This window comes from Chelonoidis abingdonii, chromosome 3 (assembly GCF_003597395.2).
Source record: "Chelonoidis abingdonii isolate Lonesome George chromosome 3, CheloAbing_2.0, whole genome shotgun sequence".
NCBI lineage: Eukaryota > Metazoa > Chordata > Testudines > Testudinidae > Chelonoidis > Chelonoidis abingdonii.
In genome coordinates this window covers 6,705,348-6,719,451 of record NC_133771.1, presented here as the reverse complement: position 1 = coordinate 6,719,451, position 14,104 = coordinate 6,705,348, and positions in this window count along the sequence as shown.

The window sequence follows — 14,104 nt, the reverse complement described above, 5'->3', positions numbered from 1 at the left end:
CTTGGACTTGCTTGAGCCTCTCTGGATGGAGATCAGAGCCTCCCTGGGGAGGCCAACCTCACAACTGGAGAAGCACTGCAACTACAGGAACAAAAAGGAAGGAAGAACTAAAGTTTTTCTCACATGTGGAATGTTAGATTAATGTGTGCTACACACAGTGTAGATGGAATTGTGTGGTTGTAGCTGTTCTCCAATGCAGGCGATCAAGAATGAGAAGTCTTTGGACTGAGTCCAAAAATGCGAGTCTCCAAGAGGATGGGGAAGGAGACAGTTTAAAAAAATGTGAGCAGTGTCAAAATCCAGAGGTTCCTGGTGGTGTGCAAAGACCCATTTTAGCAAGTGTCCCTACAAAGCAGCTGCTTTTCTTACTACATAGCATTTCTACAGCCTGTGAGGATCTCCAAGCATTGTACAAATGTGAATTTAGCCTTAGAATACCCCTTTCACAAGGTAAATCTTATTCCAGTTTTTACGTACAAGGAAAGCAACACATGAAAATTTGAAATAATTCACATCTAGAACCCACATCTGCTGGATCCCGGACCCATGCTTTCATCACAAGACCTTCCTCTCTCTTGAAGATGGGAGCTCTCATGCTATTGGTTTGCAGTGCACATCATTGTCCTTCTAAACAATTTTCTATTTGGTGTGTCCTCTGCTAGAAAAAACTCCGAATGCCCCTTTCTCCTCCTCCCTGCCAAGAAAAATCTTTACTCTAAATTACCATATATCTGTAACCATACATATGATTATTTTAAATTGCCACAGTGGGAAGAATTATTAAAACATACATATGTCCAGAAAAATCCTATCTTATTTCCTCTAATCCTAACCTAGATTCTCCCCCTAGTAGGAATCATTTACCCCAGAATTTCCCTGATCACTTGACTCTCCATTTATCTGGATGACTTAGATGACCACAAATTTCCAATGACCAGGTCTGTACTCCGTGTGTGTGGTTTTTTTTTTTTTTTTTTTTTTGTTAACCACACAGTATTGAATTGGTAATCTACCTTATTTCATTTGCTGATTTTTTTTTTTTTTGGTAGCCTCAATTTAATCCTATCGTTATGGAATCTAGGCACACTTTCCCACAAGGCGATATTGTACCGGTGTGAATACCCTACTTGCACTTTTTCTTATGTCATCTCCTCTAGCTTTTCAATAAGCAATAAACCCCCAAAAAGAACTGGCTAGAGCTAAACTGGCATCCCTGGAGAATATACTTATCAGATGGGTGGTAGCAGAGCATGCTTTTCCCCCACCCCCAGTAAATCTCTCTCTTATGCCTGCCAACTTTTCAGAAACAAAAGGAGTGATGTGCAATGGACTGGAGGGGCATCTGCCCCACCTGTCCAAAACTAGAACTGTACCTTGATTTGTTAGTACAGATACAGCCAAAACCCCAATAAATCATACATTCAAAAAGTTTAATGAAGAAAACTTTACATAAAAATAAAACTTGTGCTTGCAATTAAGTTTTCCTTTTTATTTTCCTATTCTCCACTTTTCTCTGAACTTACTGTCTTTCAGTGTCAGAAGGAAAATACAAACTAGGTTTTTCACTCCCTTCTATTTTTACATCTCATCTTTAAAACTGTTTCATGAAGATGCACTTCTTCTGACTTTAGCTTTTATAGTCCCTCTTTAATTTACTTCCTGTGTTTCCTGTCTCACGGCCTTTCAGTCCATCACAATCTTTTTTTATTTATCCTCCCAATACCCAGAACAGTGCTGCTATTCCCATATAGGGAGTGAATGGAAGCACAGACTCAATGATTTGCCCGAGGTCACACACAGAGTTTGTGGTAGAGCAGACACTTGACTTCACATCTCCTTGGCCCTCACCACCCATCTGCTATTCTTACCGACATGCCTCCAGCTTTCATCCTGACCACATCACACGATCCATTGTCTACAGCCAAGCTCTAAGATGCGGGTGTATCTGATCCAATCCCTCAGACAGAGACGAACACTTATCTCTATCAAGTGTTCTTAAAACTACAATACCCACCTGCTGAAATGAAGAAACAGATTGACAGAGCCAGAAGTCACCTGCTACAAGACAGGCCCAACAAAGAAAGTAACAGAACGTCACTAGCGGTCACCTTCAGCCCCCAACTAAAACCTCTCTAGTGCATCATCAAGGATCTACAGCCTATCCTGAAGGATGATCCCCTACTCTCACAGATCTTGGAAGACAGGCCAGTCCTCACTTACAGACACCCCACCAACCTGAAAAATACTCACTAGCAACCACACAACAAAAATACTAACCCAGGAACCTATCGTTGCAACAAAGCACATTGCCAGCTCTGTCCACATCTATTCAACGGACACCATCATAGGACCTAATTGCATCAGCCACACCATCAGAGGCTTGTTCACATATCACATTGATAGATGTGTAGATTCCATCATGTACCAGCAATGTCCCTCTGCCATGTACGTTGGCCAAACCAGACAGTCTCTACACAAAAGAATAAATGGACACATCAGACATCAAGAATTATAACATTCAAAAACCAGTTTGAAAAACACTTCAACCTCCCTGGGCACTCAATTACAGACCTAAAAGTCACAATACTCCAACAAAAAACTTCAAAAACAGACTCCAATGAGAAACTGCAGAATTGGAATTAATTTGTAAACAGGACACCATTAAATNACACACACACACACACACACACACACACACACACACACACCTTCCTACTGTATTTTCCACTGCATGCATCCGATTAAGTGGGTTTTAGCCCCTGAAAGCTTACGTCCAAATAAATTTGTTAGTCTCTAAGGTGCCACGAGTACTCATTATTTTTGCGATACTGACTAACACAACTACCACTCTGAAAGCTCTTTAGATTTGTCAAGTCCCGAGAAGACTGCAAGATACTTCAGAGGAACCTACTGAACTAGGTAAATGGACAACACCAAGGCTGAGGGAGTTCAGTGGTAACAAATACAAAGTAATGTATGTTGGAGGGAGAACTTTAAACTACTCCTTACTGGGGTCTAAATTAGCAGTAACAATTCAAGAAAGGGACCTAGGCACTACTGAAGCCCTCCACTCAGTGTGCAGCTGAAGGCAAAAAGGCAAAACAAGATGTTAGGATGCATAAGGAATAGAATGTAGAACAATATGGAGAATTCTATGATGCCATTATATAAATAAATGGCTTGCCATCATCCGGCTTTGAGATGGAGTGACCAATATTTCAAACAGGGTATTACAGAATTAAGGGAGGTTCAGAGAAAGGTTGTGAGTATGAGTAGGGAGACCCTTAGAAAAAGCCCTTGTATGAAAAAAGCTTGGAAAAGATTGAGATTGTTTACCTTATAAGGGAGAGAAATAAGAGGTGACATGATAAATATATACAAAATAAGTGGCCTAGAAAATGTGGTTCAAAAACTTTTGTTCTCCCTGACTCATAAGACAAAAATAAGGGTCTTGCAATGAAATTGAAAGGTGGAAAATATAAAACTGATAAAAGGAAATACTTTCCCTGCACAATTAGACTGTGGATCTCTCTGCCATGGGATGATGTTGAGACCAAGTATTTAGCATGATTCAGAGAGGGAGTAGAGATTTATATGGATAACAAGAATATCCAGTGTTATAATAATTAATGATAATAGTTTTGGGGGAGGGATTAGAAACCTCATGCTTTACGACAGTCTCTTTTAGGGATTAGGGTGAGACCTTCATGGGAGGGGATAGTTGGGTTTTTAGAACATTTTTAAAGGTATTCCTTACCTGAATTGCTGAAAGCAAAATAACTTTCAAAAAAAATTTTTTTTTGCAGTTTTGCTCTTCACTTAGTTTAGACATTGAAACTTCATTAGTTGTTTTCCCTGTGGCTTAACTTTTCATTATAACAGTTTTTAGTTAGTTCCCATCTGTTTCTCAGACACTAGTATAATGCTGAAGTATTTTGGTTGCAAACACAGCAGGGAAAGGATTAAAATCCCAATAAACATAACTGTTTTAATTGAATTTTCTCTATTTTCTTTTTACTTTTTAAATGTCATGAAACATTTCTGTAAATATTAGGTTTTGTAAACATTTTAAAATAAATTTAAATGTTGAACCTAAATTGCCTGGCAATGTCTATTTCAAAATAAATGTTTAAAAACTGCCCAGAACTAACGATCATGCAAGTACTCATGGTAGTAAGTATTCATACTTGTAATAAGTTCTGCAAGACCTGGGACTACTCATGGTAGTAAATACTGCAATTTTGAAATCAACAGGGCTCTATGTATGCATAAAGGTCTGCTAGCGTGGCTACCATTGCAGGATCAGGGCCTGTAGCCAGTAGTATTCACAGTATTTGCCCCAATATTATAACTTCCTTGGAGTATGGGCTATGTCATTAATCTATCTGTATAGTATCATCCTCACCTATGGTGCTAAAGACAAATGTTAATAACAGCAAAATCTATTAATTAAGTGTATAGTTATATACGTTATTAATCATGAACAGAAATTATCCAATTAATAGAGCTTTGAGGTGTCTTTAGAAGGGGAATGGGAGAGAAGTGAGGTTTCCTGTGTTTAAGTTGGGCCTAAAGCTTTATACCTTTAGTCAAAGAAAAAAAATAAAAATTAATTTGAGAAACTCCATATTCTATATATATATATATATATATAGACACACACACACTCTCTCTCTCTCTCCTATTTTGATCCAGTCTGTCAGATTAAAGGGTGAGATCTGAATCAACATACAAGTATTTAATATGTTGTTCAAACTAACAGACCCTGAAGGGGAAAAAATGATGAAAGCTGGTCTCTTTTAATTTAATTCAATATAATTTTAATGAATTTCTTAAGTTAAATACAAATGTGACAGCAAAATGTGGAAAGCACACACTGTAGTTGTGTGGGGTCCAATAAAGTGATACAAGCTATTTGTGTGGTTAAATATGGCTTTGAAAGTATGGTAACATAGCCACACATACTCGGCAGCCTATGCAACCCAATTTACAGTATGTCAAAGTTTCCTGTAAGATATTAAGCCTTTTTAATTTACCTTGCTTTCTTGCTGCTACTAGAGGTTGCACTGTGCTGAGTTGGATCTGATACCATAAAAAGTTAGGGAGGAAGTTAAACTGCCTGTTTTGTAGTAATAACGTATTTTGAAAGCAGGCAAAAAATGCAGATCGAGCCTTTTAAAACAGCACTAAATGACTCCACTGTGAAAGTTAGAGCGGAATTAGTAATCATATACTGTTGCCCTTGCGTTTACTATAAAATAGGTCACAGAAAAGGGACACTGTATCTTTAAATATTGTTACCCTGCTGATCCTGGATTATGATTATGTTACATAACTTGCTTATGAGCTGCTTTTCATTAAGACTTCCACAGAGCAAACATTTCCATTTTAGTCTAAAGCACAAGAGGGCGCCGTGTTTGATAACTCAGTCTCTGCTGAGAGCCAGAATGCAGACGCGCAGTTTTATGAACACTGTAACAACCATTTTAGAAAAGGATTTATTTAAATATAGACAGCTACTTTCCTGTAAACCATGCAAGTCCTAAAAGTCTTCATCACTGCCAACTGCTCCCATGAATTATCACAGGATAAGTAGATGTCTGAATGTAAAACAACTAATTAACCTTAATGGAATTATACATTAATCTTGGCTGAAGTATAGTCACAACAAATTGTAAAAGTAAAGGGTACATAAAAGATGTTAAATCAATGCATTGGAAGCATTTTTCTCTAAGCCTACAAATTATTGTATTAAGTGCATCCTCTGCTAAGAAACTTTAACACTTCTTTTGGTGGTCTCAAAAGCTAGCTAATCATCAATGAAAGTAAAAGGCTGATTCCTGTAGCTCTTAATGAGGGTAAGAACAGAACCAAAACTAGGGAGCCAAGTAGGGTGACCAGACAACAAGTGTGCAAAATTGGAACGGCGGTGGGGTGTAATAGGATCCTATATAAGAAAAAGACGCAAAACTCAGGACTGTCCCTATAAAATCGGGACATCTGGTCACCCTAGAGCCAAGTTATAGGTGAACCCAACTGCAGAAAAAGGTTATGAGCATTTATAAAGATTTTACAAGCCAACATTAAAGTCCCAATCCTTAGAGGAAAGTCAATATCTCCCAAGAGGTACTCAGCACTTTGCAGAATCCAGCTCATATTTAGAATTTATGTGCACTGAGAGATCAGATTCTCCCTGGCATTAAGTGGATGCAATGCGGTCAATGAAATTAAGGCTCACTTACACCAGAGCTGGTATGTTTATAACTGCACAATATTAACTAATGAATCTGCCTCAGACCATCTGAGGTAGTGCTTAGTCCAGTGGCTACTTGGGAATTATTGCAATGAAGGCTGAAAAAGGCCTCCACACCCACAATTTAAATGAAACAATGGGCTAACAGGAGGCAGCATTATACAGGGGTTAGAACAGGAAACTGGGAAGTCAAATAACCTGAGTTCTATTCTATTTGGTGATTCCACCACTTACCTGCTGAGTGGCCTTGGGTAAATCACTTACCACTCTGTACCTCAGTTTCCCCATAGGTAAAATGAGATGATTATAACTTAAGGCATTTTAAAAACATATTTCATTCTTCTGATGGTTTTATTTTTGCTATGTATATTTCAGTGAAATATTTAAATCTCACTTATTTCTTTTGAAGTCTCATTCATTCATATTGTCACAGCTTGGCATCCCTGTATGTATTTTAAAATGATATTGTTTATATCTTTATTCCATTTAAAAATTAACTAGCAGATTAATAAAAATGGCCTTATGCTTCTCACTGAAAACTTAAGCATCCCTTCCCTGTGACTGACCCATACATTAGTCTACTATGCAAAAATTCATGGAGGAAACCACATTAATGTAAAAACTCCATAGTTCTAATAAAGCTGTGGAGTTTGAGCATTTCCCCTGTGTGATGAAATATACCAGCCCTTGCTGGCCTACTGCTCGTCAGTTGCACCCTGCCCCAGGAAGAAGGAAGACGGGAAGAAAAAAAAGCAGTAAAGGTGGGTCCTCCAGACCTATCTAGAGAGACCTCACTGGAGCAGCTATCTTGTAAGCCAGAAAGACATTGTTCTCCGAGGGCTAGCAACAGCCAATTAGAGCTGCACTCTGTTCATATAAAGAAAGGAGTTACCCAGCATGCAACAGGAGTTGTCACAGTCCCTGTTAACTTTCCACAGATGTTTCCTGTGATCTGTTGCAGTTCAAGGAGACTCAGGAGCGTTACAAAAGGTGCATCTTCTTCCAACCATTGGTCTAACCCATGTTGGCTGTGTAGCTCATGGAGTGCATGTGTTGTAGGATGGGGAAAAGAAGGTGGCTATTTGATATGGGGGTATCATCTCACATAGCCACTCTTCCCCTCTATGTGGCCTCAATATGGCTTTTTTCCATGCATTTTCTACCCTCCAAACCAGGGGTGGGCAACTACGGCCCATGTCCCTGCGGCCCCTGGGGCGTGGGGATGGGGAGGCAGAGGGCATGCAATTTCCCCACCCAGATGTGGCCCTCGGGCCAAAAAGTTTGCCCACCCCTGCTCCAAACCATTGTGACAGTGCTGCCCATGGGAGCCAGCTGAGGTCACTCAATCAGGGTGAACTGCAAACAAAACAGGGCAGACAAACCCTAAACGCTGGTGGTTATTCCACTACTTAGATTTACCAAGCCAGCACAAAACAGCTTCTATAGTATCTCACTGGTCACTTAGAAGTTTAAACCACGCAGTTCCCTTAAAGTGCCCAGCCTCAGGCCTCCGTCCAGACACACCTGTCAGATATGATGATGATTCCTGAAAATCTTACTTCATCATATCAAAGAAAAGGTTCTTCCAATCCCAAAGGATCAGCCACACACCCAGGTTCAATTATAACTTAGATCTTACCCACAATACATGCTATAGCCAATTCTTATTAACTAAGCTAAAATTTATTAGAAAAGAAAAGAGAGAGAGTGTTGGTTAAAAGATCAATACACATACAGACTTGAATTCAATTCTTGAGGTTCAGATACATAGTAGAGGTGAGCTTGTAGTAGCCAAAAGTCCTTTTAGAAATAGTCCATAGGTTATAGTCCAATGTCCATATTCAGGGTGACTCCAGTGAATGACTGGGGATCTCAATCCTTGTGGCTTAAGGTTTCTCCCTCTTGAAACCCAAAGCAGATCTGAGATCAAGAAGGATCGTGTCCCAGGTTCTTATACATTTCTAGCAGCCTTTCAGCCTGAGAAAACAATAGGCTTAACTCCTTCTCCCAAACATCCTGGCAATTAGCAGAGTAATTTATCCATCAAACAGTTCAGATATAGGTTACCACAACCTTCAAAGAGACACACAGACAATGATACTATTTCACTCAAGTATCATCTTACATGCTGATATTCCTTTCTTGATCTCTGAATTAAAACTATAGCAATAGACACGACCTGTTTGCTTTCATCACAAGCCCTGAGCAAACACCTCCCCTTCTACCTCTAACAAAGCAGACTTGCATTTCAAAGCTCTATTCATTTACATATCTTGCTAACCAGTCCTTAAGGTTCACCCATGGGTCAGGTCAGTTCATTAACTCTTTCTGGCCCTGTCATCTTTCAATGAGATATTATATTACACTCATAACGTCACAACCATACAGAAGGGGAATGGGAAATATAGGCCAATCTTCAGAAATCTCCCCCAAAGACTTGTTCAGAAGGAACAAAGTGTACAGTATTACCTATAAAATGCACCTACCATAATAATAAAATTAAAAATAGATAATATTTTTGTTTTACCTTAGAAGAATAATGAAAAATGTGTGACAGTGCAGAGACACCCCCTCCCCCCAACCTGGAAAATGAGTTAATTCTAGCTCAGGTCACCTCTTCACATGCACAGGTGCTTAGGGGAAGATAATGAGGCAGGGTTATGGAATGCAGCCTAATCAGTTTCCTCAGCTGGATTACAGGAAACACCATAAAGATGGCTGCTCAGGAACCAGCCTAGCCTTAAGAAGGGATCTATATCAAGTTATTACAGGGCTGAGGTTATAGGCTAGATTGGAGTTTCTCTAGTTTTGATTTTTGTCTTGTGAAGCCCAGTTTGTTTTGTTATAACTACTACATTTGGAATACTTTGAGGAATAAAACGTCTTAAGGAGGAATGTGAGCTACCTGAAGAATTGTCTTATTTTAACTATTCAGCCTGTTTTCCTTGATGGGGTGTTGGGTGATTTCACACTTCCATAGAGCATATGAAGAATGTAACAAGCTGAAAAAGAAAATGTGGCAAAATAGTTGATTGCTGCAGATTAATCATGGAATATTAGGGTTGGAAGGGACCTCAGATGGTCATCTAGTCCAACCCCCTGCTCAAACAGGACCATCACCAACTAAATCATCCCAGCCAGGGCTTTGTCAAGCCCGACCTTAAAAACCTCTAAGGAAGGAGGTAGAGCACTTGCTGCCCATCAATTTATGCAGAAGTAACAGCAAGTGCTAGGTGGGTCCTTGGGTTTATGCTGCAGTGAATGGGTTCACTCTGGCTTAAAAGCTTGTCATATCCCATACTGTGAGGAGGGATAGCTCAGTGGTTTGAGCATTGGCCTGATAAACCCAGGGTTGTGAGTTCAGTGCTTAAGAGAGGGCTACTTAGAGATCTGGGGTATAAATCAGTACTTGGTCCTGCAAGTGAAGGCAGGGGGCTAGACTCAATGACCTTTCAAGGTCCCTTCCAGTTCTAGGAGATGGGTATATTTCTATTTATTATGCTTATTGGGGGGAGGAGCTGTTCTCTGCCTTAGTTTAGATTCTGCTGACCCTGTATCTTAAAATGTTTGAATGTGTGGGAGGAAAACACTGGCAATGCCAAGATAGACCACTCTTTTCCTGTGATCACAGGGGAATTAACGGGTCACTTCACCTTGAATGGTCCTTTAGAATATGTGCTAACTGCTTATGCTAAACTATCTGTTCTATATTGTATTTATCTCTGACACTTTCCAGTATCTTTCTCAGACCTGAAGAAGAGTGCTGCATGGCTCATAAGCTTGTCTTGCTCACTGACAGACATTGGTTCAACAAAAAGTATTACCTACCCTACCTTGTCTCTCTAAAACCAACTGTAATGCTGACAAACCCTGCAAGGCAAGGGTCGGCAGGCAAGACTGAACTGGGGCCCTCAGGAGCTTAGTTCATGAGCCTCTACCACATGAACTAAAAGCCAACTGTTAGCTAAGGCTGTAAAACAGACTCATTAATTGCTCTTTAAGCGGTCTCAGTGCCACTAGATGGGACAGAACACCACATCTAAGAGGTGTGTGGGTTACATAACCATGGCATTTAAGTTTTGCTTCATACCTACTAGGGGAAGCTACTTGGAAATGGAAGTTGAAAGGTGACTAATATTGACACAAAGCAACCAGTCTAGATTTGATAGGCCTCCCTGAGCAAGTCTATTGGAACAGGTTGAAAAATAGGAAGATTACAGGCTTTTTGACTCAGGAATGGTGCAGCAACTTGGGGAGCTCTGCAGTTGATAGATGAAATTGGAATCCTATTTCAGATAGGAAGGGGTGGAATTTGTTCTATTAGCGCAGTGGTTCTCAAACTTTTATACTGGTGACCACTTTCACATAGCAAGCCACTGAGTGTGACCCCCCCATATCAATTAAACACTGTTATATATTTAATACCATTATAAATGCTGGACAGCTCATGACCCCCACCCCATGTAAAAACCTTGTGAGCCCCTGAGGGGTCCGGAGCCCCTGTGTTAGAGCAACTTAATATTATCAGGCTTACTAAACTCCAGGACTGGGTTTGTTGCTATGGGGGTGCCAGCAGAGGTCAAACTGTATGTCTGGTGGGAAAAGGAGGCAGGGCAGCATAATGGTGCTGAATTCAGGAGGTCCAGAGGCTGTGGAGGATGTGATAGCTGTGTGTGAGTGACCCAGCAAAACTTGCACCCTGGTTAGGGGATGAAGGCGGTGCTATGTGCTTCCTAGGGTGTCAGTAGCTGCGCCCTGGAGGGGGCTGTCCTTAAACCACAGAATGCATTAGAAGGCAGGTGGGTCCTTTATATGTGTTGGTATCAGTATTCCTAAGGTTGAATGTATTCCTGAGGGTTTCAGCACATGACATCACCTTTAACGAAAGATTACCCTTTAATTTCCGGAGACTCCATGATGATCCTGGAGGGCGGGCAACCCTAAGTGTTATGAGGGGGTGGATGGGCTTTGGGGAAAAAAGCATCAATGTTTGGACAGACCTGAAGGGGAAACAGGGCTCTGTGGTACCCGGGTACTATGGAAGGGAGCGCTTTGTGGGGCAAATGGAAATGGGTGGGTGCTCAGTGGTACCCAAGTGCTTTGGGAGGGAGGGCTTTGTGGGGCAAAGGGGAAATGGGTGGGTGCTCGGTGGTACCTGGGTGCTATGGGAGGGAGCGCTTTGTGGGGCAAAGGGGAAATGGGTGGGTGCTCAGTGGTACCCGGGTGCTATGGGAGGGAGCGCTTCGTGAGCAAAGGGGAAATGGGGTGGGTGCTCGGTGGTACCCAGATGCTATGGGAGGCAGCACTTTGTGGAAAAGGGGAAATGGGTGGGTGCTCGGTGGTACCCAGGTGCTATGGGAGGGATCGCTTCATGGGGCAAAGGGGAAATGGGGTGGGTGCTCGGTGGTACCCGAGTGCTTTGGGAGGGAGCACTTTGTTGGGCAAAGGGGAAATGGGTAGGTGCTCGGTGGTACCCGGGTGCTATGGGAGGGAGCGCTTCATGAGGCAAAGGGGAAAAGGGGTGAGTGCTCGGTGGTATCTGGATGCTATGGGAGGCAGCACTTTGTGGCAAAGGGGAATGGGGTGAGTGCTCGGTGGTACCCGGGTGCTATGGGAGGGAGCGCTTTGTGAGGCAAAGGGGAAATGGGGTGGGTTCTCAGTGGTACCTGGGTGCTATGGGAGGCAGCGCTTCGTGAGGAATGGGGTGGGTGCTCGGTGGTACCCGGGTGCTATGGGAGGCAGCGCTTTGTGGGGAATGGGGTGGGTGCTCGGTGGTACCCAGGTGCTATGGGAGGCAGCGCTTTGGGGCAAAGGGGAAATGGGTGGGTGCTCGGTGGTACCTGGATGCTATGGGAGGGAGTGCTTCGTGAGGCAAGGGGGAATGGGGTGGGTACTCGGTGCTAGCTGGGTGCTATGGAGGCAGCACTTTGTGGCAAACGGGAATGGGGTGGGTCCTCGGTGGTACCCGGGTGCTATGGGAGGCAGCGCTTTGGGGCAAAGGGGAATGGGTGGGTGCTCGGTGGTACCTGGATGCTATGGGAGGGAGTGCTTCATGAGGCAAGGGGGAATGGGGTGGGTGCTCAGTGCTAGCTGGGTGCTATGGAGGCAGCACTTTGTGGCAAACGGGAATGGGGCGGGTGCTCGGTGGTACCCGGGTGCTATGGGAGGCAGCGCTTCATGAGGCAAAGGGGAAATGGGTGTGTGCTCGCTGGTACCCGGGTGCTATGGGAGGGAGCGCTTTGGGGCAAAGGGGAAATGGGTGGGTGCTCGGTGCTACCCAGGTGCTATGGGAGGCAGCGCTTCGTGAGGCAAAGGGGAATGGGGTGGGTCCTCGGTGGTACCCGGCTGCTATGGGAGGGAGCACTTTGGGGGAATGGGGTGGGTGCTCAGTGGTACCCGGCTGCTATGGGAGGTAGCGCTTTGTGGCAAAGGGGAAATGGGTGGGTGCTCGGTGGTACCCGGGTGCTATGGGAGGCAGTGCTTTGTGGCAAAGGGGAATGGGGTGGGTGCTCGGTGCTACCCGGGTGCTATGGGAGGCAGCGCTTCGTGAGGCAAAGGGGAAATGGGTGAGTGCTCGGTGGTACCCGGGTGCTATGGGAGGCAGCGCTTCGTGCGGAATGGGGTGGGTGCTCGGTGGTACCCAGGTGCTATGGGAGGGAGCACTTTGTGAGGCAAAGGGGAAATGGGGTGGGTGCTTGGTGCTACCCAGGTGCTATGGGAGGCAGCACTTTGTGCGGAATGGGGTGGGTACTCGGTGATACCCAGGTGCTATGGGAGGCAGTGCTTCGTGAGGCAAAGGAGAAATGGGTGGGTGCTCGGTGGTACCCGGGTGCTATGGGAGGCAGCACTTTGTGGCAAAGGGGAATGGAGTGGGTGCTCGGTGGTACCCGGGTGCTATGGGAGGGAGCGCTTCGTGAGGCAAAGGGGAAATGGGTGGGTGCTCGGTGGTACCTGGGTGCTATGGGAGGCAGCGCTTCATGGGGCAAAGGGGAATGGAGTGGGTGCTCGGTGGTACTCGGGTGCTATGGGAGGGAGCACTTTGGGGCAAAGGGGAAATGGGTGGGTGCTTGGTGGTACCCGGGTGCTGTGGGAGGCAGCGCTTCGTGGGGAATGGGGTGGGTGCTCGGTGGTACCTGGGTGCTATGGGAGGCAGTGCTTCATGGGGCAAAGGGGAATGGAGTGGGTGCTCGGTGGTACCCGGGTGCTATGGGAGGCAGTGCTTCATGGGGCAAAGGGGAATGGAGTGGGTGCTCGGTGGTACCCGGGTGCTATGGGAGGGAGCACTTTGGGGCAAAGGGGAAATGGGTGGGTGCTTGGTGGTACCCGGGTGCTGTGGGAGGCAGCGCTTCGTGGGGAACGGGGTGGGTGCTCGGTGGTATCCGTGTGCTATGGGAGGCAGCGCTTCGTGGGAAACGGGGTGGGTGCTCGGTGGTACCTGGGTCCTATGGGAGGCAGCACTTTGTGGCAAAGGGGAATGGGGTGGGTGCTCGGTGGTACCCAGGTGCTATGGGAGGCGGCGCTTCGTGGGGAACGGGGTGGGTGCTTGGTGCTAGCTGGGTGCTGTGGGAGGGAGCACTTTGGGGAAAGGAGAAATGGGTGGGTGCTCGGTGGTACCCGGGTGCTATGGGAAGGAGCACTTTGGGGAAAGTGGGAATGGGGTGGGTGCTCGGTGGTACCCGAGTGCTATGGGATGCAGCGCTTCGTGGGGAACGGAGTGGGTGCTCGGTGGTACCCGGGTGCTATGGGAGGTAGCACTTTGTGCCAAAGGGGAATGGGCTGGGTGCTCGGTGGTACCCGGGTGCTGTGGGAGGCAGCGCTTCGTGGGGAACGGAGTGGGTGCTCGGTGGTACC